The 25,080-nt window shown below is 48.1% G+C and overlaps 1 protein-coding gene, 1 long non-coding RNA gene and 1 other non-coding gene across 10 annotated transcripts in view; 1 reads left to right on the top strand and 2 right to left on the bottom strand.

Annotated features, from left to right (window-relative positions):
• LOC132480464 (uncharacterized) overlaps nucleotides 1-22,387 on the bottom strand; it is a 38,691-nt gene extending 16,304 nt beyond the window's left edge. The window contains exons 1-3 of one of the 2 annotated variants that reach the window (XR_009530648.1): nucleotides 22,267-22,387; nucleotides 12,927-12,964; nucleotides 5,683-5,795 (exon numbers count right to left, since the gene is read on the bottom strand). This is a non-coding gene — a long non-coding RNA (uncharacterized LOC132480464). The remainder of the gene's footprint in view (nucleotides 1-5,682; nucleotides 5,796-12,926; nucleotides 12,965-22,266) is intronic. The other variant, XR_009530647.1, reaches the window with a different exon arrangement.
• On the bottom strand, nucleotides 11,634-11,740 carry LOC132481032 (U6 spliceosomal RNA). The gene has a single exon (XR_009530739.1). It is a non-coding gene; the product is annotated as a U6 spliceosomal RNA (small nuclear RNA).
• A 738-nt stretch (nucleotides 22,388-23,125) lies between the features above and the next one.
• The window catches only part of CNOT1 (CCR4-NOT transcription complex subunit 1), a 105,406-nt gene continuing 103,451 nt past the window's right edge, over nucleotides 23,126-25,080 (top strand). For 6 of the 7 annotated variants that reach the window (XM_060085511.1, XM_060085508.1, XM_060085512.1 and 3 more), the window contains exon 1: nucleotides 23,126-23,243. The gene's annotated coding sequence lies outside the window, so the exon portion shown is untranslated. The remainder of the gene's footprint in view (nucleotides 23,244-25,080) is intronic. The other variant, XM_060085507.1, reaches the window with a different exon arrangement.

Here is a 25,080-nt window from a genome sequence, read left to right as displayed (position 1 = left end):
TAATCAATCATGCCTATGTGATGAAGCCCCCATAGAAATCCTAGCACTACATGGTTGGAAGAGATTCCGAGTTGGTGGACACATCCACATGCCAGTAGGGTGATACATCCCGACTCCACGGGGACAGATGCTCCTACACGTGGGACCCTTCTGGACCTCATCCTATGTACCTCTTCATCCTGGCCATTCATCTGTACCTTTTACAATATCTTTTACAATAAACCAGTCAACGTAAGTAAATGTTTCCCTGAGTTCTGTAAGTCATTCTAGCAAACTACTGACCTCTGAGGTGGGAGTCATGGGAACCCCAATTTATAGCTGGTCACCAGGTCCAAGTTGGGGGAGCTAGACCCACCCCTCCAAGAGAGAAGTGACAAAGAATTTGTGGCCACCTTTATCTACCACATAATCTGGAAAATATACATAAATACTTAGCTCAAAGGGTTGTTACAAAAATTATATTGGATTTATAAAAAATGCCATTTCTGGGCTTCCCTGGTGGCGTAGTGGTTAAGAGTCCGCCTGCTGATGCAGGGGACATGGGTTCGTGCCCTGGTCTGGGAAGATCCCACATGCCACGGAGCAGCTGGGCCCGTGAGCCATGGCCACTGAGCCTGCGCATCCGGAGGCTGTGCTCTGCAACGGGAGAGGCCACAACAGTGAGAGGCCCGCATACCGCAAAAAAAAAAAAAAAAAAAAAAAAAAGCCTTGTCTATACTGAGGAATAAACAAATGTTTTATTATCGTAATTCTTTTAAAAAGGTCATATTTAGCATTAGAGGGTGCCTTTTTCTTTTTCTTTCTTTTTTTTTTTTTTGCCCCATAGCTTACAGGATCTCAGTTCCCCGACCAGGGATTGAACCCAGGCAATGGCAGTGAAAGCCTGGAATCCTAACCACTAGGCCACCAGGGAACTCCCAGAGGGTACTTTAAATTAATAAAGATAGAATTCTTCACTTAGAAGAGTTCACCTCAAGTCTCTCTAAATAGCAAACTCTTCCTGGAAAAGAGGACTTGGGTCATGTGGCATTTCACTGACATCCTACTAGCTAGAACTGCACCATTCATACTCACTGAGGTGTCTTTTGAAGGCCCAACGTGGAGAAAGAGGCTCTTGCTGGGAACGTTACCAGCTCCATCTCCTGGAGGGGCAGTGGTTGGAGCAGGGGCCAACTAAGACGAGATGACCTCCCCTGGGCTTGGCTCTTAATGTCCAAAAATGAGATTGGGGGAATGAGGAGGTGCGTCCATGGGCCACTTGTTAGTTTATTCTCAGTGAGATAGATTCTGTGGTCCCTCCCAGCTCTGGCAGATTATATTGTCCTCAGCCTTTTCCTCCTCAACCCCTTATCCATGGGTTGTAAATAGAACCCATTGTGTGCTTATCTTTTAAAAAGAAGGAGGAGAAGGAGAAGAAAGAAGAGGAAGAAAGAAAAGAAAGGAAGGAGAGAGAGAGAGGAGAAAAAAGGAAAGGAAAAAAGGAAGAAGAATTTTTAAATTACTTTCGAGCTCCTAAAACCTTTGGAATTTCCTAAGTGATTTAAAGTGTCTTTTGTTATGTTAATGAGATGATGTTCGGATTGCCCTAAGGTTGGGGGCTGGTTGCCAGGAAACCAACTGTGTTATTAGAGGGTTGGAACTTTCAGGGAGGGGAGAGGGACTGGAGGTTGAATCTGCAGCCTAATTGCCAATGCCTTACTCAACCATGCCGATGAAAAAAAGCCTCTATAAAAACCCAGAGGATGGGCTTCCCTGGTGGTGCAGTGGTTGAGAGTCCGCCTGCCGATACAGGGGACGCGGGTTCGTGCCCCGGTCCAGGAAGATCCCACATGCCGCGGAGCGGCTGGGCCCGTGAGCCATGGCCACTGATCCTGCGCTCTAGAGCCTGCGAGCCACAACCACTGAAGCCCGTGCGCCTAGAGCCAGTGCTCTGCAAAGACAGAAGCCACTGCAATGAAAAGTTCACGCACCGCAACGGAGAGTAGCCCCCGCTCTCCACAACTAGAGAAAGCGCACGTGCAGCAACGAAGACCCAACACAGGCAAAAAAAAAAAAAAAAAAAAAAATTAAATTAAGAGCAATGACAGAAATCTGGATGTCCCACTTCTCTGAGAAATTGGCATGTCTAGCAACACTGTCCTCAATCCTGTTTGGAAACCAGCTAGAGTTGGATTTCAGTATAGTTCCAACCTGGCAGCTTCTTTCATATATGTTCCCTGCCTGGCACCTGGGGATATCTGGGTTTTGGAGCCCTGCAATTAACCTTGAACCAAATCAGCCAATCCCAGCCCACCCAGGTGCTACCCTGCAACCCAGCATCCACCCTGAGGTTCTGAAATGCCAGCGACTGAGCAGGTGCCAGCATCAGAGCCAGCTGTCCTGCCAGCACCAGAACCACCTGTCCTACCAGCCTCTGCCCAGAAGCTCAGGCGGACAAAGGGAATGGGACTGGCCAGGAACACTAGCCAGGACTGTGTAGGGAAAGAAGTGAGAAAGATGTAGCCTCCCAGCTATACCATAAACTTTGGCTGTTCTCGGACCCCAACATCCTCCCTGCTTGTCTGGCTGCTTATGGTTAACAGAAGGCCAGGGAGACGCTGACTCTGCCTTCTTTTGAAACAAGCCCCTGGGGCACCATGCATATTAGTATAAGGGAGGCTTCTGGGTGCTATGTTATTATGCTGGACCTCAAGGAACCAGAACCAGCAACCAACCATTCTGCTTAACTGAATTCCTGATTAACATGTATATCCCTAACCTGTATATCCTTGATGTTTAAAATTAAAAATTCCCAAATGTGTTAGGAATCCTTTCTTCTTTAGCAAAGAACATCTCATATATACAATATATCTGAATCTTTCTTTGGGGACTTAAGGTCTGCCAGAGAGCTTCTTTACTTCCTTCTCTTCTTCCTTCCTTTCCTCCACAAGTTGTTTTTAAGCATCTATGATGTGTCACTCCCTGTTTAGGCTTGAGGACAGAGAGGTGCAGATAGCTGGCTGGAGTGGGTATTAACTAAAGAATATTTCTGAGAGGCCACCACTGGTGGCCCAGTGGTTAAGACTCCATGCTCCCAATAAAGGGGGCTCGGGTTCAATCCCTGGTCAGGGAACTAGATCCTGCATGCAGCAACTAAAGATCCTGCACGCTGCAAAGAAGGTCCTGCGTGCCACAACTAAGACCTGGTGCAACCAAATAAATAAATATTAAAAAAAAAAGACTATTCCTGAGAAATTGCCTTCATAGACTAAATTCTGAATCCGACTCTGTTTCCTGTGGATTTTTTTTTTTTACTATTCTGAGTAGAAAGCTCAGGAAAAAAAAAATCAACCTAATTGTGAGCTCTGGGTAGCCAAGTTCAAATCAATCAAGGTTTAACTGTGCAGGGCTGGGGCACGGGGAGACCCCAGATAATCAGAAGAGAGCACAGGGCTGGAATTGGAGAGGTCTGAATTTGAGTCCTGGTTTTACCATATTCAGTTGGTAGGGTCTTATATTCCCAAACTTTATTGAGCATTTACTATGCACTTGGCACTGTGTTCGACACATCCCATGCATTATCTCACTTGATAAGTGAACTCTAAAGTCACTGCCTAAGAAATCACAGGAGAGGCACTTTACCTCCCTGAACCTGAATTTCTACATCTGCAAAATGGAAACAAAAATAGCATCTGACAGGTTTGTTGTGTGGATTAAGTGAGCTCAGTGTTGGAAAGTCCTCAGCACTGGGCCTGGGCCAGGGTGTGTGCACAGCAAGTGTGGCAGCCAGGACAGGCCGCTCCAAATGTATCCTGCCAAGGTGCTCTGCTGGGTAGTCAGGTTTGGGTTTTGATTCTTTCTTTCTTTATTAAAATCTTGTCCCCCTTCTTCTTCTTCTTTTTTTTTTTTGTCATTTTAAAGGGACTTTACGCTCCAGTTTGGCTGGGCTTCACTGCTTTTATTGAATCCCAGACACAGCTGCTCCCAGCCTATGAGGATCTTGCCTGCCAGGAGCTAAAACCTAACTTCACACAGTTTAATTAAGATGATAGACAACTGGAAATTCCCTGGAGGTCCAGGGGTTAGGGCTCCACGTTTCCACTGCAGAGGGCACAGGTTCCATCCCTGGTCTGGGAAATAAGATCCCACAAACCACTTGGCGTGGCCAAAAAATAATAATAATTAAATTAAATTAAATCAAAAAAGAAAAAGAAATCTTCCAAGGCCCAGCCCAGTGCTACATGAGCGCTCCATCTCTTCAATGCTTGCCTGCCCTCAACAGGGTACAGGCAGTAAGGAAAGTCACTGTTAGTCCAAACAATGATTTGCTGTGCATCCCCACGCAGGTTTCTTTCCCTCTCAGGGCCTCAGGATTCCTTCCTTTATAGTGGGAGGGTTTGCAGCACATGACTGCTGAGGTCCTTCTGACTCGGAACCCTGTGGTTCCAGCTGGAGTTTGCCACTAACTGTCCTGCAAACCCCTCCCAACCCCCAAGCCATCACATATGGCCGATGGGGCTGAATACAGGCCAGGAATCAGCGGCAAGAAATGGGGCAGCGTGAGCCCTCAGTGAGGACTCCAGAAAACAGAGGGAAGCCAACCTTTCCACGCCAACACAGGGGTCCTGTCGGGGGGAAGAGGAAGGAAGGTCCACTTCCAAGCAGCTGGGCCATTTCCTGGCTACAGGGTCTGCCACATCATTTGTGGGGCCCTTGTGCAAAAGTTATTAAGAATTCAAGACAGTGACAGCAGAACAGTCAACCAAGAGTGGGGACCTTCTAAACACAAGGCCCTGTGAGACTGCACAGGCCACAGGTCCATGAAGCTGGCCTGCCTGGAAACCCTGGGACATGGTGCCAGATCACTTTCTCTTTCTCCTGCAGGTTTGTGGACTCCCAGGGGAATCCCTCACCGGACCATCTGATGCGCTAGCTGAATGGCAGTCTGGGCTGGAGTTCCACTGAGGGAATTCTGGCTGAGATGGGCCCGGCTGGGTGAGGCGGGGCCTTCCTGGGAGCAGTGCTGGGGGGGGCAGGAGGGATGAAGCCCACCTGGTCTACTTTTTCCTTGATGATCTAAGCCAGAGCTATAGTGAAGTTCCCTAAGGAGCCCTGCTCGATCTAGTGCCAGGTGGTGAGGGTTGGAGAATTAGACTCAGGCCTTCAGAGTCAGAAACTCTGGGAGAGCAACAGAACAGCCAGCAGCTCAATGTGGTGGAAAGAACGCTGGACTTAGATTCAGGAGGCATGAACTGTAGTTGGTGTCACCTTGGGCCGGTCACTCCCCCTCTCTGAGTCCCAGTATTTTCACCGATCAATTGCCTTATGGACTTTTTAGCATCAGGTGAGTAAAATTCCATGGAAAGCAAACCATCCTGAGCATGACTCAGGTGCAGGGTCAGTTCACATGTTGCGATAAGACAGAGGCGGTTCAAGCCCCATCTCCAACACCTCCCAGCTGTGGGAACTTGGACGAGTTACTTAACCTCTCTCTGCAGGCCTCAGTGAAAGGGATGACAATAATATTAGTATTGTGAAGATTTAGATCATTTAGGAGAAGTTTAGCATAATATGTGCCTTGGAAACAGACTGACTAGTTCAAATGTGGGCTCTGCCATATACTAGCTATATGGCTTTAGGTAAATAAACTTGGTTGGGCCTCAGTTTTCTCATCTGAGAAATGGGAATAATAAAAGAACTTACTTCATGAGAATTCCCTGGCGGTCCAGTGGTTAAGACTCCATGCTTTCACTGCTGAAGGCCTGGGATCAGTCCCTGGTCAGGGAACTAGAATCCTGCAAGCTGTGCAGTGCGGCCTAAAAAAAAAAAAAAAAAAAAGAAAAGAAAAAAGAACCTACTTCAAAGGTTGCTGTGAGGAATAGGAGTAATTCCCGTAGAGTACTTAGCACAGTAGCTGGCAGACAAGTTGTCTCTCAACAAAAGGAAACAGAGAACAGGGCCAGCAAGGAGCAGATTTGGGGTTCAGGAAGAAGCTCCATGGCAAAGTTTGGCCTTAAATGGGAATACCCTCTGTTACTCAGGTGGTGAAAGGATTCTCTCTAGGGAAGCTTTGGAGAGGCTAGAAGAAAGAGGGCTTCCCTAGCCTCCCCTTGGAATGCCAAGCTAGGGGATGCCCTGGAGCCACCTACTCCTGGACTGGAGCATCCACCTATGCCCCTCTCTGGCTGCCATCTTGTTAGGAGGCATGGGCAAGAGCCCCACGACCACTGCGTTCAGCCCTATGGGTGCCCTTGGCCCCTGCAGCCCGAAGGACACCCACACATCTCCCTCCGCCCTACACAGGGAACGCTGACCGATCCCTCTACACGAACCCACACAGCCGGAACCTGGTGGCCAGTGTTCTGGACCTGGAGTCCCCGCTGGTGTGGGTTCCTCCTACTCTCTCAGCCAGAACTACCAGACCAATGACCAACAGGTGGGTGGCTGCACCACTCAAGGTGGGGACAGGGAAGACGGAAGGAAGGGGAAGGAAAGGAAGCAGGGCAAGAAGGCTAGACGGAGGTAGAGGGAGGACAAGAGGACGGGAGCTGGAGGAAGAAAGGAAATGCCTTCTGTCTCAGACAAGAGGCTGCAAACTGTGGCCTGTGAGCTGCAGACATTCAGCCCGTGGACATCTTTTCCTTGCCCTGCCTATTAGAGGGAAGAAAACTTGAATTTTGGTTGCCACCGTTTACACAATTGAGAGATTTCACTTAAAAATTCAGACTTGTGACTTCTGTTGAAAAGTCAACTCTGAGCCTGCATTTGCTCTTAGTAACACCCTTCTGGAGCTGAGGCACAGCAAGGGTGAGTGGCTGTAGAAGACCCTGTGCTCTCCTGTTTACCACTGTCCCCACCAGGCCCTGTTGCCTGACACCCGTCTGCTTCACCCATTCATGTTTTCTGCCTAGTTCCTGCAGGCAGTAGGTTTGTGGCCCCTGCTTTTGAATCAAAGAATGTCAAACCTCACCCTGGGGGCTGATAGAGAAAGGATAATAATTCCTCCCTCCTGTATACAGGGCAAGCTGGACAGTGTCGTGGTTAAGAGTCAGACTGCCAGGTTCAAATCCCAGTTCTGCCATTTCCCAGCTATCTGACCTTGGGCAAGTTCCTTTAAATATCCTGTGCCTCAGTTTCCTCATCTGTGACATGGGATGCTAATAACAGTACCTATCCCACAGGGTCATGCAAAAGATTAAGGAAGTGAATACACACAAATGACTAGAATATTGAAAACACTCAGTGTCAGCTATCATTATCATCATCCCCGAGGCTGTCGCAGAGATCAGACTGTATACAAAGAGATACTTTGTGAGCCTCTGGGAACTGAACCAAGATGAAGGATTTATCAGCTGGGCCAGAGGAAGCCTGAGCCAGCTTTGAAGCAGGTGGTGACCAGGCAGCTGACTCTGCAAGCTACTCTTTGTGTGACCGTGGGCAAGTCACTCACCTTTCCTGAACCTGAGTTTCCCCACCTATGAATTTAAGGAGCCAGACAAAATGATCTCTGGACCCTCATTTTCTTTTTTTTTTTTTTTTTTTCTTTCTTTCTTTCTTTTTTTTGTGGTACGCGGGCCTCTCACTGTTGTGGCCTCTCCCGTTGCAGAGCACAGGCTCCAGACGCGCAGGCTCAGTGGCCATGGCTCACGGGCCCAGCCGCTCCGCGGCATGTGGGATCTTCCCGGACCGGGGCACGAACCCGTGTCCCCTGCATCGGCAGGTGGACTCTCAACCACTGCGCCACCAGGGAAGCCCTCTTTTTTTTTTTTTTTTTTTTTTTTGGCCATACACACGGCTTGTGGGATCTTAGTTCCCCAACCAGGGATTGAACCTGGGCTCTGGCAGTGAAAGTGCAGAGTCCTAACCACTGGATCTCCAGGGAATTCTCTGGACCTTCATTTTCTAATCTGAAATTGAATGCAACAATCTTCTTCTTAGTAATTTACTGTGTGCCAGGTACAGTGCTACACATGGGGGAAACAGCAGTGAAGGAGGTGGTCCAGTCCCTCCTCATGGAGCTTACAGTCTAGGGCAGAAGCAGACATCAAACTAGTCATTACAAGTGTGAGGAATATGGCAAAAGAGGAGCTAGAGGGGATGCGGAAGCACAGAGCAGGGAGATGTACATCACCCTTGGCCTCAGGGAACAAAGCCCAGTGATTGTGGAGGAAAAGAGTCTACTCACAGAGTGTGAGCAGGGACCAAAGGCTTGGAGATAGGGAAAGCTGATGCCTGAGAGGCTGGAGCATTATGTTTAAGAGGGAGGGTGACAGGAACTTCCCTGATGGTCTAGTGGTTAAGATTCCACGCTTCCAATGCAGGGGGCGCAGGTTCGATCCCTGGTCAGGGCTTCCATTGCAGGGGGCGCAGGTTCGATCCCTGGTCAGGGAACTAAGCATGTCGCATGGTGTGGCCAAAAGATAAAAACAAAACAAAAAAAACCCCCAAAATAGAGGGAGAATCGGGCTGGTGAGCTGTGCAGGGCCTGACTACCGAAAGTCTCATAAGCCCCATTAGGGTTAAGGGTGATAGGAAGCTCTGAAGAGTGTGAAGCCCTGGACTGCCTGGATCAGACCAGCTCTGCCATGTTAAAGAGAAAGGGAGAATGGACCAGAGTGGGTAAGAGGGGAGCTCAGGCAGACCAGCAAAGTATGCAAATGAGTATATGATCTCTTCTCACCTCTTCTCACCCTCCGCAACAAGAGAAGCTAACGCAACGAGGAGCACATGCACCGCAAGGAAGAGTAGCCCCTGCTCACAGCAACTAGAGAAAGCCTGTGCACAGCAACGAAGATCCAAGGCAGTCAAAAATAAAATAAATAAATTTATATATAAAAAAAAAGATAAATAAGTCCTGGGGATGTAATGTACAGCATGGTGATTATAATTAATAATAGTGTTCTGTATATTTGAAAGTTGCTAGGAGAGTAATCTTAAAAGTTCTCATCACAGGCTTCCCTGGTGGCACAGTGGTTAAGAATCCACCTGCCAATGCAGGGGACACGGGTTCGAGCGCTGGTCCGGGAAGATCCCACATGCCGCGGAGCAACTAAGCCCGTGGGCCACAACTACTAGAGCCCACGCAACTAGAGCCCATGCTCCGCAACAAGAGAAGCCACCGCAATGAGAAGCCTGCGTACCACAACGAAGAGTAGCCCCCCCCTGCTCTGCAACTAGAGAAAGACCACAAGAAGCAATGAAGACCCAATGCAGCCAAAAATAAATAAATAATTACTTTAAAAAAAAAGTTCTCGTCACAAGGAAAAAAACTGTAACTATGTGAGGCGATGGATATTATCTAACCTCATTGTGGTAATCATTTTGCAATATATACATATGTCAAACCATTATGGTGTATACCTTAAACTAATACAATGTTATGTGTCAATTATATCTCAATAAAACTAGAAAAAATGTAAATACATAAAAAATAAAATTTAAAACTTTTTTTTCTTGTTTCTCATTGCTTTTAAATTGCAAATACAATATACTGTCCTCATTTTTAAAATTCAGGTAATATTTCCTCCCTATTTTACAGGAAAACAAACTACCCCAACGCCTTCCAGGCAGTAAGGGGCAGACTGTGGACTAGAATTCAGGTTTTTTGTGTCCAAGGACAGGGTTTCTCCCCTGGGCTGTGTGGTCTGCCCATAGGGCCTCCAACTTTGCCCCCTACCCTGCCCTAATCCAGAAGAAACCTATAAAGGCCTTGGCAAAACACTTAGCAGATAGGCCCTGATCCACATCAGAGATAACATTTTCTCTGACACAGGAGATAGGACTGTCCCCAATTCCTCCCACAGTATTTGCTGTCACACCACTCCTGTCTCTTCCTCCCAAGAGGGTGTGCATATCTGAATGCAAATGATGCAAATCTGCGTGCAAACTTCAGCACTCTATGATTTTTTTAAACCAAATAAACAGCAGGAGGTCTCACAGGGAATGATGACAGCTCTGAGGGGATGACCTTCCCAGAGCAGTGTTTCTGCCTCTGCTCCCGGGGCTGGTGCTGGGCCCTCAAGGTTCTGATTAGCCATTGCCAGAACGCAAAATGGCAAATGCCTCACATTTTCCTTTGACCCTTGACAAAGGGTTATTGTGCACAGGTAGCAATCACGGCTCACCAAATTCTGATTTTCAAATTAGATTACTGGGGGGCTTCCCTGGTGGCGCAGTGGTTGAGAGTCCGCCTGCCGATGCAGGGGACACGGGTTCGTGCCCCGGTCCGGGAAGATCCCACATGCCGCGGAGAGGCTGGGCCCGTGAGCCATGGCCGCTGAGCCTGCGCGTCCGGAGCCTGTGCTCCGCAACGGGAGAGGCCACAACAGTGAGAGGCCCGCGTACCGCAAAAAAAAAAAAAAAAAAAAAAAAAAATTAGATTACTGGGCAATCTAACTCCAGATTTCTGCCAAGGGTTTGCCTGCCACGCAGCCTTGCAAAGTTCCTGCTGTGCATGCCCACGTGGAGATAGTGGAATACCACTAGGAGTAGGAATAGGTGAGATAAGAGGACCACAGAGCCTTTGGTCCTATCTAAATGGGGTCAAAACATAAAAAAAAAAAAGAAACTTAACTTAAAAAAACTTAAAAAAAAAATTGTGAATCCTGGCCTCTAGAGCATAATCCAGCCCCCTGACTTTGTGGAGGCAGCTTACAATTGGTAGCTCTCTCCCACGAGGAGGGGAGCAGCAGTACCCTCAGCTCCCCGTGGTATGGCATGGATGTGTCCCCCGGGGTCAGCTCCAAGACTGCCTCCCGACCCAAGAGGCCAGAGGGCACAGGCTCAGTCCCTCATGCTTTGCTGGCCGTTTTCACCATGTTAGGTGTCCCAGTCAACAGACCCTGTGCCTGAAAGAGTAGCAAATTGTGTTTTTACCCTCAACCCTGGAAAGTCCTTGGACTGATTCCTCTCTGCAGGTCCTGGAAGCTTATGGTATGATTCAGGGCATTGCCCTCAACATCTGCAACCTCTACTCACCCTGCTGAGGGGCACATGGCTACCAGGGGCCTTAACGCTGCTGACACGAGCAACCTCTTCTGAAGATACCAGGTCAACGTGGCCACCCCAGTAACTGGTTGGTGAGGTGGGATGGGAGACAGTGATTGCTGTGCCCTGTAGTCTGGAGATAATTATTAGAGGTAATGCTTCTCTCCACCTTTGCAACTAGTCCAATCCACCATCATCTCTTTTTTTTTTTTCATGTTCTTTCTTACTTTATTCTTTCTGACAGAGTTTTGAAAAGAATCTTGCTCCAGAAGAATGTTTTTCCCCCTTGGATCTTTTTTTTTTTTTTTTTTTCTTTTTGCGGTATGCGGGCCTCTCACTGTTGTGGCCTCTCCCGTTGCGGAGCACAGGCTCCGGACGCGCAGGCCCAGTGGCCATGGCTCACGGGCCCAGCTGCTCCGCGGCACATGGGATCCTCCCAGATCGGGGCACGAACCCGTATCCCCTGCATCGGCAGGCGGACTCTCAACCACTGCGCCACCAGGGAGGCCCCCCCTTGGATCTTTTTTTAACAAAATCCAAGAACAGAACGAAGAACTTGGACTGATTATTATCATTATTATTTTTTTTAACATCTTTATCGGAGTATAATTGCTTTACTATGGTGTGTTAGTTTCTGCTTTATAACAAGGTGAATCAGTTATACATATAAAAATATGGAACGCTTCACAAATTTGCGGGTCATCCTTGCGCAGGGACCATGCTAATCTTCTCTGTATCGTTCTGATTTTGGTATATGTGCTGCCGAAGCGAGCACCACCATCATCTCTTGCCTGGACTATTACATCCTTCTAATTTGAAGATTCCTGCTGCCCCCCACCCCTTTGCTCTCCTGTAGTCTTCTTCTTGCAGTAACCTTTTAAAACTAAGGTCAGCTCACATCCTCAGCTCAAAATCTTCTGTAGCTTCTCTTCTTGCTAGGATGAAAGCCGAAGTCCTCACCTACCATGGCTGACAGGGCCCCACAATTCTGGCTCCTCTCTGACCCCTTTTTCTGCTACTCCTCCTCTCCCACTGCTCAGCCTCAGCTACAGACTCACCAAGCTTCAGCCTCGGGGACTTTGTACTTTCTGGTCTCCTGCCTGGAACCCTCCGCCACCAGATGGCTGTGTGGTTTCGTCCCTCACTTCTTTCGGGTCTCTGCTCAGATCCTTTATCAGAGAGGCCTCCCCAACTTTCCCACCTCTGTCACTCCAGCCCCTTATTCTGCTCCATTTCTTTTCATAGCACTTAGACTGCTCAACATTATTTCCTTAGTATTATTGTTTATCACAACCCCCTGTTTAAATGCAAGATCAATGACTGCAGGAACTTTGCTTTTTTGCTGCTATATTCCCAACACCTGGCACATAGGAGGCTCTTAAAAACTATTTGTTGGGGGGACTTCCCTGGTGGCACAGTGGTTAAGAATCCGCCTGCCAATTCAGGGGACACGAGTTCAATCCCTGCAACTAAGCCCGTGTGCCACAACTACTGAGCCTGCACTCTAGAGCCTGTGAGCCACAATTACTGAAGCCTGCACACCTAGAGCCCGTGCTCTGCAACAAGAGAAGCCACCACAATAAGAAAACGGTGCACCGCAACAAAGAGTAGCCCCCGCTTGCCACAACTACAGAAAGCCCGTGTGTACAAACGAAGACCAATGCAACCAAAAATAATAAATAAATAAATAAAATTGATTCTTTAAAAAACAAAACAAAACAAAACGAAACAATTTGTTGGGGACTTCCCTGGTGGCACAGCGGATAAAACTCAACGCTCTCAATGCAGGGGGCCTGGGTTCGATCCCTGGTCAAGGAACTAGATCCCACATGCATGCTGCAACTAAGAGTTCGCATGCCACAACTAAGGAGCCCTGGAGCCACAACTAAGGAGCCTGCCTGCTGCAAGTAAGACCCAGTGTAACCAAATAAATAGATAAATATTTAAAAAAAAAAGCTTACCTAGGGCAGCCTTGGACTGTGGACAGCATGGTCTGAGCCTGAAAGAGATCAGAATGTGGGGTGCTCAGGATGGTGGGAATGGGGGGACAGGCAGCACTTCCCCAGGGTCCCCTGACCAGAACAGGTGTGTCCTTGGAATCCTTACTTCTTGGGACTATCACATGGTGATGGTAAGAGAGGAAGACGTGCAAAGTGGCCTGGCTGCCCCTCCTCTCTCTATCCTGCCTTCTCCAGGTAACTCTCCCTGACAACTCCCATTTGGAGTACAGGGTGGACCAGGGGCTGCTGTGGAAGTCAGAACAGTTCCAGACAGAAAGGACTTTGAGATCATCTAGGCCAACTCTTCTGTTTTACAGAAGAGGATTCTAGAGAGAGAGAAGGACTTAGTCTGCATGGGAAGGGGATGAGCAGAATTACAGAAGGGGCTCAGGGCTGTAGAGCATAGGACGAGCTTGTGGGATCCCAAAATAGCATCTCTATGAGGTTCACCAAGTATTGGGGGACTGGCATGGAAAACGGGATGGTGGGAGGGAATATCTGAGGCTTTCAACCCCATAACCCCTTCTACACTAGCTGCTTCCAGCCTCCTGACGGCCCCATCTCTGGGGTGCCTAAATGTATCCAGGCTGTACCACATACCTGTAGCTGAGCCACAACCTCAACTCCCTCCCTGCCTGGGAACTGTGCAGGTAAGCCCGAGGAGATCTAGCAGCCACTGGTAGAGGCACGAGAGCATGGATATGACCTCCCAAGATTGGGGGGCCTTCTTGGGGAGTGGTAGGGCAGAGATAGCTGACACTGAGATGTAGGGTAGGGCAGGCTATTGGTTCACTACTAGTATCCCAGCACCTGTAATAGTGTGTGGTGCTCCAAGGACAATGGTGTTTCAAGGACAAAGGACAACCCTGCCTGAAAAAGTTTCAGCGTTACACATCCTACTGGACTCTAATCACCATGTTGCGATGGGTACAAAATTCCTGAGCCCACCTGGGCTACGAGACCTGTTCCTCTCTCGTCCCAAATAAGGAAAGGCATCTGTCCCGTCCCACTCCCACTCTAAAGAAGGAAGGTATATGTGCCTCGACCAATCAGAAAACAAAAATTTCACCTCGGACCATTTCTTTGTTCTAGGGCTATAAAAACTGACTAATAGCACATGTGCGGGGTTGGCTCTCCCAGACTACTAGGAAGTCGGCCTGCTGTTCTGGCAGTGACCATTCCCTCTAATAAGTTCTAACCTCTTTACATTCTGCTTTGTGTCTGGAAATTATTTTCCAACCCGCGTTCGGACCACGACAGAATACAATAAACACTCAAATATTTGTTGAAAGAAGAAATGGATAAGGGAGAGGCACCTGTTGCAATTGGAAGAAGATGGGATGGAGGTGGGGGTCCTAGAGCCCAGGCACAGGGTGTGGGAAAGAATCGTTATCCTGGGAGAGTGGATAGGCCCATATCTACGGGCAAGTTTTTGCTGATTAAGAGACAAGGTTGAAAAGGGGCTCCAGGAATCCCAGTTCCCAGTTTCCCGGAGTAGACGCCAGCTGTCTGGACATCCTCAGCTGATTTTGCCTGCAGCACTCAGGTTTGCCCTCAGTACCAGAGGCAGTATATGGACATGGTCCCTTTCCCCTGGGAGCTGCTGCAGAATGACCTCTGAGCCCTTGTCAATAAAGGGGACAGTGACCTGGCTTGCAACTTCGTGGGTGAGGAGACGTCTGTGGAGGCCCTGAAGCAGCCAGTGAGGACGTGATGCCCCAGGGGAAGGGGGGACTCCGGGGGGCCAGGGTGGGGGTGGGATGGCTGCAGCCCCTTCTTCTCCCAGAAGTCAATAGCCAGAGGAAGAGTCACTTCCCAGGCAGCTCTAAGTGGGCGCTGTTGCTGGATACCTTCTGCCTTGGAGAAGAACCCTCAGGAGAAGGAGGAGTGAAGAAGATCAAAGCCCAAGTATTTCAAGAACAAAGAAGACCTTGGCCCTGGAGCTGTCTGAACCTGAACTCCAGGGAGAAGAGATCACAGGGAGGAGAGATAACTTCTTTCCAAAAGAACTTTATTAGCATTTAAATGTGCCCCAATCCCTCTATCTTAAAAAGTACAAACCCTCCTTTGCCCTCCAGCTACAGCTCTCCTCTGCAGCCTGATCCCATCTGGCTTAAGCCCCCTCTCAGCCACAGAAAAGGCTCTCTCGAGGTCACACAGCCCAAGGCCTTGTCAACCTCCTCCCTGCTTGACTGCTCAAACACATTGAGTCCCTCAGTCCTCTGGCTTCTGTGACTTCACTCAGCCTCCAGCAGTCCTCAGGCCTCCTGGGTTGGGCTGTTTGCCAGCATGCTGGAGACTCTTCCCTCCTCAACCAGGAGCCTGAGCACAGCTCTTCTCAGGGCCCGAGGCCTCTGCTCTCTGAAGGCTCCCCCAGGGCAACCAAGCTGGCTTGTCAGTGCCTCCATCAGCAGTTCTGGCTCTCAACGGCCCAGAGCTTTAGGCCACGGGTGTGAATGTGTGAAACACATTCACCTTCAAATTGAACTCACTGTCTCTGCCTCCACACCCGCTCCTCCAGTCTCCCTGCATCAAGGGGCGGAGTTGAGGTGGGGGGAAGGAGGTACCCAAGAGCAGACAATCCTTCACTTTTTCTCCATCACCTTTCACACTCCATCAGTTGCCAAAGCCCGACACTTTGACCTCCCTCACCTCTCGTGACCCCACTTTGCTCCATTCCCACGGCCACCACCTCCCCTGGACTCCTGCGGTAGCCTCCTGGCTAGTCTCCCAGCAACTTCTCTGGCTGGACACCAGTACTTTCTTCATGCCACAGCCAGTGTGACCTTCAAAGAGTGCAAATATTAGCACGTCAGCTGTTCCACCCAACCCTTCAAAGGCTCCCAGAGCCCTTAGGATAAAGGGCTGAGCACAGAGGCTTAAATGGTCCTCTGGTTGCTTCTCTAGGCTCCAACCTTCCTGGTCTTTTAATTCTTCAAAGATGCCAGTATCATCTCTGTGAGGCTTAGCTCTTTGCTGGAATGTTCTCCCTTTTTGCCACTCTGTTTAGAGAACTCCTACTCCCTTTCACATCCTTAGAGAGTCCTTGAATCCCCGGACTGGGTTGCAGGCTCCCCCAAACTCCTTATGTTCCCCATTTGTTAACATTTATCACATTTGTGATTCTTTGACAGTTGGCTTCTCTGCTAGTCTGAGCAGATGATAATGAGCCACATCAACCTGCACAGACACCTGAAGTGCCTATTCTGCTCTGAGCTATGTTCCAGGACACAGCTGTTGTTTAATCAATGATTATCTGTTGAAGAAATGAGGGTTCTGCCCTGGTGGTGGAGGGGTGAGTGTGATGTATTGGGAGGTAAGGCCTTTGGGCGGTGATTAGGTCATAAGGGTGGAACCCTCATGAATGAGATTAATGCTTTTATAAAAGGGACGCCAGAGAACTCCCTTGCTTCTTCTACCATGTGAGGTTACAGCAAGATGTACATCTATGAACAAGGAAGTGGGCTCTCCCCAGACAATGAATCTGCTGATGCCTTTATCTTGGGCTTCCCAGCCTCCAGAACTGTGAGGAATAAATTTCTGTTTTTATAAGCCACTGGGTCTATAGTATTTTGTTATAGCAGCTTGAATGACATTATTCAAAATGCTTTCTTTTTTACTTGAACCTGGAGTTTGTCCTTTCTTTCACCATCTGTGACTACTCTAAAACCACAGGGCTACAAGGACAAATATGGGCCTATCCTCATCCTCAGGTCAGTGAATGAGGCTAATTAGGCTCAGATTTTTTAGGGGTTGAAATGGGCCTCCGTAGAGATTCCCCAATATTTTATTCCAAAGATGTTTGCTTATTATTTTCCCTATGGGTTCTGAATTTTGGAAGATTTTTGCCTACCAAATATGATGAGCTAATTAATGATAGCTGCTGTAGCTTCTGGGGTGGGTAGTGTGGGGAAGGACAAATATTTGATTTTCTTATGCTTTTTGAAGTATTGAAAGCTGTTCAGAGGCCCCCAATATATTTGAATTCAGGGATTCTTGGTCATGAAAAGTCCTTTTCAGGCCAGTGTGGGTGGCTGGTAAGCTTACCTTTTGGGGTTCAGGGAGGGGGTACTGTTTTTTTTTTTTTTTTTTTTTTTGCGGTATGCGGGCCTCTCACTGTTGTGGCCTCTCCCATTGCGGAGCACAGGCTCCGGATGCGCAGGCCCAGCGGCCATGGCTCACGGGCCCAGCCGCTCCGCGGCATATGGGATCCTCCCAGACCGGGGCACGAACCCGTATCCCCTGCATCGGCAGGCGGACTCTCAACCACTGCGCCACCAGGGAGGCCCAGGGGGTACTGTTTTAAGCTACATATCCTGAAAGAATTCCAGCAAAAGTATTTCTCCTGGATCAGCTTCCAGCATTTAGATTATTGACCTATTCATTCTATAGGTAACATACAGGCTTGAATTGTTCACTAATGATGATCTGGTCTGTCCTTTGCTCCTGCAAAGGGTGACTGTAAACATCTTAAAGACAGAGGCCTCTTTTTCTCAGACTTCCAAGACTCTATACTGTATTTGGAAGAGATTAAATGTCTGATGGACTTAATAACCTAGAGAAGGAAGTATGGAATGGTCAAGAGGGATTTGGAAGGGGAGTTCCCTGGTTGGTCCAGTGGTTAGGATTCTGGGTTTTCACTGCTGAGGCCCTGGTTCAATCCCTGGTTGGGGAACTAAGATCCTGCAAGCCGGGAGGAGTGGCCCCCACCACCCTAAAAAAAGAGGAATTTGGAAGACAGTGCTCAACTTATTGCCCCCTCCCACCTTCAGTTCAGGATATCTTGTAAGTTGACCCCTCGAAGATGACAGTAGAGACGGGTTTTAGGTAAACGATGTTAAGTGTAAGCTGGGGGCTGAGGGGCTGAGACAGTGCCCAGAGAAGTCTGTAGTTCTAAACGAGAACTATCTGCCAAGGCAGGGGCCCAGATGGGTGGAGAATGAGAAGTTCAGACTAATGGTCCAGGTTTCAGGCACATCTCAAATATCAGGTCTGTTATCAGGGAGGACACAGAAAGTTACGGCAGAGTCATACAGACTCTGTCCAGCTCAGAAGAATTCCATCAATAATCCTAAAGTCCACGAATCTGTCTGAAGCCCAGGTAGGATTCTCAGACCTGCTCTAACTTGTTTGCAAGCATGCACTCAGTGCTAAACTAACCATGAACCAGAGGAGATGCTTTGTGGCTTTTCCTTTTTCCTCTTAGCTTCTTCCCTGTTCTCTCATGAAAAGAGACAGAGGGATAAATAACCTTTTAAAAAAGTCAGGCGTTTCCCACACAGTCTTGGGACAAAATCCCGTATTAAAGAGAGAATCTAGGGACTTCCCTGGTGGCACAGTGGGTAAGAATCCACCTGCCAATGCAGGGGACACAGGTTCGATCCCTGGTCTGGGAAGATCCCACATGCCGTGGAGCAACTAAGCCTGTGTACCACAACTACTAAGCCTGCGCTCTAGAGCCCGTGAGCCACAATTACTGAGCCCACGTGCCACAACTACTGAAGCCCACGCACCTAGAGCCTGTGTTCGCCAACAAGAGAAGCCACCACAATGAGAAGCCCGCACACCACAACGAAGAGTAGCCCCCCTCGCCGCAACTAGAGTGAGCCTGAACGTGGCAACGAAGACCCAATGCAGCCAAAAATAAATAAAATTTTTTAAAAAAGGAGAGAGAATCTAAAAATTCAAATGTAAACTCAACTGGAAAACACCAAACTCACAGCAGTATTTTCAGAATCTGTCTCACTCATCTATAATACCCTATCAGACGATGCATCACATTTTTTGGCTTGGAAAATATCTAATCACTACCAGACCACTGAACATGACAGTTGGGAGATCACCTAGGCACGGGGGTTTCCAAACAAAGGCTTAGAGGATGGTGGCTGGGAATGTAAGCCCTGAAGTCAGAGAGCTTGGGTTTCAAGGCTTGCTTTGCCATTGACTAGGTATGTGACCTTGGGCAAGTGACTCACCTCTCTAAGCTTCAGTTTTATGATCTGTAAAATGGGGTCCCTACCCCACAGGGTCTTGAGGTGTGGATGAGATAAAGCATGTAAAGTTTTACTTTTGGAGTATATGAGTTGATTAATAAACCTATGTGCACGAAAGAATTCCAGGACCACACAGTAAGTCTTTGGCTTCCTAGGAGTCCACAGAACACACTTTGGGAGCCAAATCCAATATCCTCAGAATAGTAAAGAGGGAAAAAGAAGTGCAGGGAGGGAAAACGACTTTCCCAAGGTTACACAGAAAGTTAGGGGCACAGCCTGGTTCTGGGCCTGGGTTTCTGAATTCCTCAATGGGCTTTTTGCAATGTGCCTCCCTGGTCATCCTCCCATCAGGGTAGAGCCACCAAAGTCATACCAAAGCCTGGGTGCCCAGGGAGCCAGAAGGTTTGGAGCTTAGGCATTGCTGATGGTCTGGAAGGAGATCAGAATTTAGATTTAGGCTGTCAGTGAGTTGCTTTGGATAAGACAGTCAAAACTACTGTAAATTGGGAACTCCCTGGTGGTCCAGTGGTTAGGACTCCATGCTTTCACTGCAGGGGGAATGGGTTCGATCCCTCATTGGAGAACTAAGATCCCGCATGCTGTGCAACGCAGGCAAAACACAACACAACAAAACAAAACTACTGTAAATTGAAGTTACTGACTCTCTGATAAATATGGGACTGAAAAACAAGAACACTGAATAAAAAGGCCTTGTATCTCTTCTTCATTCAAGCACCAAACATTTTATAACAGTTTGTACAGATCTCAATGTCTCAAAGTCCTTTGTCTTCTAGGTATTTTTGCCTACACCCCAAGTCAATTCAAAAAGGCTTTTGTTTCCTAACACTTACATTTCCCTCTCCAGGCTATTTTGGGAAACAATTAAAAGAGTTTGTATAGTTCTTCCAGAGCATGGGAAGAACGGTTAATTGGGGATGAAGGATTGGAAGAAGGCTGAGGAAAGAGGCCAGGTGAGTAATTAATAGCTGGTAAAAATATCCTGTTTCTAAATATGTTTGAACCCCAGAACACATAATTGCTAAGTTACAAGGTGATGCAGTGAGTCCTTTGTGAAGGTCTCTAGTAAACTAGTTTGTCTGGGCATGACTTCCAACTATGTCTTTCAGTAAAGTGAAAAAAGTACACTAAGTTATCTCCATTAACCCTTCCAATTTGTAAACATTCTATGAGCCTCTCTCTTTTCTAGCAAGGATAGAAGCCACCCAGAATTCTCGACAACACACAGTTGAAGGACTTTGATCTCCAGGCTATTTATTGTGTGAATCCTGCCAGTACTAGGCTAAGTCCCCAAGGCACATCAAATCCTAGCAGTGGTGTTGGTGTAGCTGGGGGTGAGGATGGGGGGTGGGAGGGCGGCACTGGCAGTGGGCAGAAGGGTCTCCCAGAGCAGCCTCAGTATAAAGACAAGCAGAAGTGGGGAAAGGCAACTCAGCTTTATTTCATTCAACTGACTTTACTTTAGGAGATTTATGTCTGAGACCTGATTTAGTTGTAGAATGACAGAATTGATCTTAGATAGTTGACCTCTATGGGTGTCATTATCTGTCTCCTTTTAAAAAAATTTTATTTTAAATTATACAAATAAAACATGAATACATCCTCTTTGCAAAAAGTTCAAATAATATAGTAATATACAAAACAAAAAGCAAAAGCTCCCTTTACCCTTCCTCATTCCACTCCCCTCCCTGGGGATAACCACTGGTGTCAGTTTGGGGAAAGGGTGTATCTTTTCAAATCTTTTTATGCATTTATTTATATGTAAATACAAATATAGTTATTTTCTCCTACACAAATGGTAACGTACTGATTATACCATCACTTTTTTTGGTTTTTTCTTTTTCTGCACTTAATTTTTAAATTTAACAATAAATCTTTAAATTATTCCATATCAGTACCTATAGACTACCTCACGGTTTTTAAAAACTCTGTAGTATTCCACTGTATGACAGTACCATACACTTATTTATCCTCTTCCCTATTGTGTCCAATCTTTTGGGACTCCATTAACAATGCATCAGTGAATATCTTTATATATTCATCTCTGTACAAATCTGCAATATTCACCTGTGGAATAAATTCCTAGACACTGGGTCAATGGGTCTGTGCATTTTCAGTTTTGATAAATTTGGCCAAAATTCTGCTATCCATAGAGGTTTTAGCAATTTTATACAGCAACAAGGTATAGAAGGGACTTATTCCTCATCCTTGGTCTGTTTAGGGGGGCTTCTATCACTAATATTATGTTTTAAGTCCATTTCTCCATTTCCTGATTTTTCAACATTTATTTGCTCACATGTCTACCGTGTGCCAGGCACTGTGCTAGGTGCTGGGATACAGCTATGAACAGGACTGAAGCAACTCTTGCCCTTGCTGTACGTGGGGTCCCTGGGTATCCTACAGTTGTTTGAAATCACCACTCAGTAAATGTCTGCTGAAAGAGTTTGCCTCCAACCAAGGAATGGGCAGGTGTCAATAAGTATTTCTAGGACGTTAGTGAAATAAGCCAGTCACAAAAAGACAAATTCTTCATGATTCCACCTATATGAGGGATGTAAAGTAGTCAAACTGTTAGACAATAGAAGGGTGGTTGTCAAGGACTGGAAGGAGGAGATGGGGAGTTGTTTGATGGGCATACAGTTTCAGTTTTGCAAGATGAAAAAGTTCTAGAGATCAGTTGCACAATAATATGCATATAGTTTTAACACTACTATGCGGTACACTTAAAAACAGCTAAGATGGTAATTTTTTTTTTTTTTTTTTTTTCCTTTTTGCGGTATGCGGGCCTCTCACTGTTGTGGCCTCTCCCCTTGCGGAGCACAGGCTCCGGACGCGCAGGCCCAGCGGCCATGGCTCACGGGTCCAGCCGCTCCGCGGCATATGGGATCCTCCCAGATCGGGGCACGAACCCGTATCCCCTGCATCGGCAGGCGGACTCTCAACCACTGCGCCACCAGGGAGGCCCAAGATGGTAATTTTTATGCTATGTGTTTTTACCATAATTTTTTTAAAGTATTTTTAGGCACAAAAGGTAGTATGAGAGAGATGGCTAGGAGACAAGCAACCCAGCATAGCCTCAGGACGGGGTGATGAGGATACATTTTTTTCAAAACTTAAAAGAGGCACCAGTCAACACTTCCTTCCACTCCTCCCACACTCAGCTAGGAACACGTGACCACAAAATCTTAAAAAAAATGTTTCTCTATTCTTTCTCCCGAGAGCAAAGGGCGTAAGTATTCTTTCTGATACCACTTCCAGGGACTAAGCCAAAAAGAGACTGAGCTTCCTACCTCTCTGTAAGGAGTCCCTTCTTCAACAGGCAGAACTAGATGGGAAAGTTCTCTTGACGAAAGTGAGGCAGGCTAGGACCAAACGGGAACCTGGGGGACTACGTTCTCCAGCACGCATTACTCCTCCTAGGGCGCAGTCAGTGACGGAAGAACTCGCACTACTTTTGCGACAGGAACGGGGAGGGGGAACTACATATCCCAGGATGCAAAGCGCCACCACTCCAGTTACAGGCTGGCTTGCTTTCTGGTAGCTGGCGTTCCCCGCCAAATAGACAAGGCGGACGGGGGTGGCGGGGTGGGGAAATGTTTAATATTGGGAAGCCCGGTGGTCTACCAGACTTGACACTTCGAAAGAGGAAGGAGAGTATTGGAAGGCTGTTTTTCCCTCTAACTCAGAGTAGTGCCCGCGCAAGGTGGCGAGGATTTAAGGGCCTTCTCCTTTATTTATTGTTTCTCAGAGGCAATGCCAGGCCCCCATTGGTCGACGACCTCGAGGGCAGGTGGGAAGTCCGTAAAAACCCCAAATCGAAGTTATCTGCGTCTCCCCATTGGCCCTCGCCTCGAGCGCAGGCGCAAGGGCTCCTACTCACGTCCCTGGGGACTGTTGAGCGGCAATTGGCCAAAGCCCGCGAAGTAGGAGTCTGGATTGGTAGTTGCTAGCAAGAGCCTGGTTTCTCCCTTGACTTCTGCAAGTGATAGTGTGTGATTGGTTTAAATCCGCGGGCACCCGTCGGTAATTGGGCAGAAGCCACGGGCGGGGTACGATCATTGGCTGGTGCTGGGGCCCTCCCTCCTCGGGCGGGCAGCGAATGATGAAATGGGAACGGGGAGGGGAAAGGCCGCGACGTGAGCGCGCGACCTCCGGCGCCATTTTGTAGAGAAACAAGCGGAGTTAACTGAAGAGGGGTCGAGGAGAGCCGGAGTCGGGGACCAAGGAGTTTCCTGTGTCCAGCGCCGCCGGAGCCGCCTGAGGTGAGGTGTGTTGGGGTCGGGTGCTGGGGCCGGCGGGCGGTGTCAGCTACGGAAAGCGGGCGCCGGTGCGGGAAGGAACGGGGGTGGTCCCGGGGCCACTGGGAGCGTTTCCCGGCGCTCCGCTGTGTGAGGGGCAGTCGGGACGGGGAAGTGGAGAGGCGAGAGAGGGCGGACTCTCTCCCCTCGGCTGTAGAGTCTTCGGGCTCTGAAGAGAAGAGGCGGAGGCGAAGGCTCCACAAAGCGGAGGGCAGAGCGCGGGATGAGACCCGGGATGGCCCCCGGCCCGGGCCTGGAGGTTCTGAGGGCGGCAGTGGCGGCAACTTGGGCGGCTGGGCCTCGGTTCGCGCGGACTGCACCCTTCTCAGACCCCACGAGCTCCTCAGCTGCTGGATGGGTGCAGCGGGCATCGGCCCCGGAGGCCTAGCTCCGGGAGCGAGGGGCCCGTGTTTGGAGTACAGGCTCCCAGTTCCTCTGGGCGGACCTGGAAATGCCAGTCCCCTCCCCCGCCCCCAGCACGTTGTCAAACCCCGGGTGTTTCGGGTGTCCGCCGGTGGGAGGGGCGGGCGGGAGAGAGCACTTCCTCATTACTTCTTGCCACAGGTTTTGTTCCACTCGCGCGCCCGGGCGCTCACTCTGTCTCCAGAGTCGGCCCTCACCCACCGGGCCCAGTGTGTGTGCTGTAGTGGCGGTTCCGCTCATCCGTAGGAAGTGCCCGCTTCCTAGCCGAGCACTTGTAGGCCTCAGCGCTGGTAGGAGAGAAACTTACTACAGGTTTTTCTAGAGGGTTTCGGAAGGCCAAACGCACAGGTGTTCTTTTTCAGTACCACCCCCTCCTCAGATTTCACCCCACCGGGCTCCCACAGAGGAGTACCCTCACTAGGATGAAGCTTTAATGCTTAATATCTGTGGGTTTGGAAATGTTGTGTTTAAAGTAAACTTCGAGCAGAAACTTTGCCCCTTGAAGTCATTCAAATGTCACAGTTTTTAGGACTCTAATAAAAAGTATTTTTTTCCCTGAAAGTGAGTAATAGCACTTAGTCTCCCTCTTTCTCTAAAATTCGATTGCCTTGGGGAGTTTATTTGACCAGTTAATTTGAGTGAGTGTAGTTGATTACCTTTTGCAAAAAACATTCTGAACATTTGCCTCATGACAATCCGTTTGATAGGAATTAGGGATACACGGATGAAAAAATGGTTGGACACGTACAAAATCAGGAAATAGGTCAAACAGATTAAGAACAAACTTGTTTGTGTAGAAGTATTTGGGTTTAATGTGCTCAGGTTGACATTCCTACCCATCCAGAGATTGGCAGTGTAGTATTTTAGCTATTAATGAGATATATGGTATCAGTTTAAATAATCCTGTTGTAGGACACTGCAGATTGTTACCTTGTCTGAGGAGAAAATGAACTGATGATACATAAAGTTTTAGACATCTAGTTGTGCTTTGACTGAAAAGGTCCCATGATGATAAAACTTGTTTAGAGAGTTGGTCCCTTTTCAACAAGTGGGGGCCCAAGTCCTTCCATGGAAACTTAAGTCTAGAATCAAGGCACCAAGATTTGACCATCAGTAACTGAAAGTATTACCCTTTCTTGCCTAAGATTGTAATCGTAGAAGTTTTAGGGCAGCCTTTTGTGGCATTATGGTGGAACAGAACTGAAATGCTTTTGGTTCCTAACTCACTCGAATGGATCTCTGGCTTAGCTTTCTTTATGGTCTCCTAAATTTCTACTGGGGTTTTAAATCCCAATCTCTTTAATATGGATCTTGTCAGGCTAAGTACTGTGATGTCCTCCTAACTTTGGGTTAAGTCATTAAAAAAAAAAAGCAAAAACAATT

Source organism: Mesoplodon densirostris, chromosome 19, assembly GCF_025265405.1.
Source record: "Mesoplodon densirostris isolate mMesDen1 chromosome 19, mMesDen1 primary haplotype, whole genome shotgun sequence".
NCBI lineage: Eukaryota > Metazoa > Chordata > Mammalia > Artiodactyla > Ziphiidae > Mesoplodon > Mesoplodon densirostris.
This window is presented reverse-complemented; position numbering and strand designations above follow the sequence as displayed.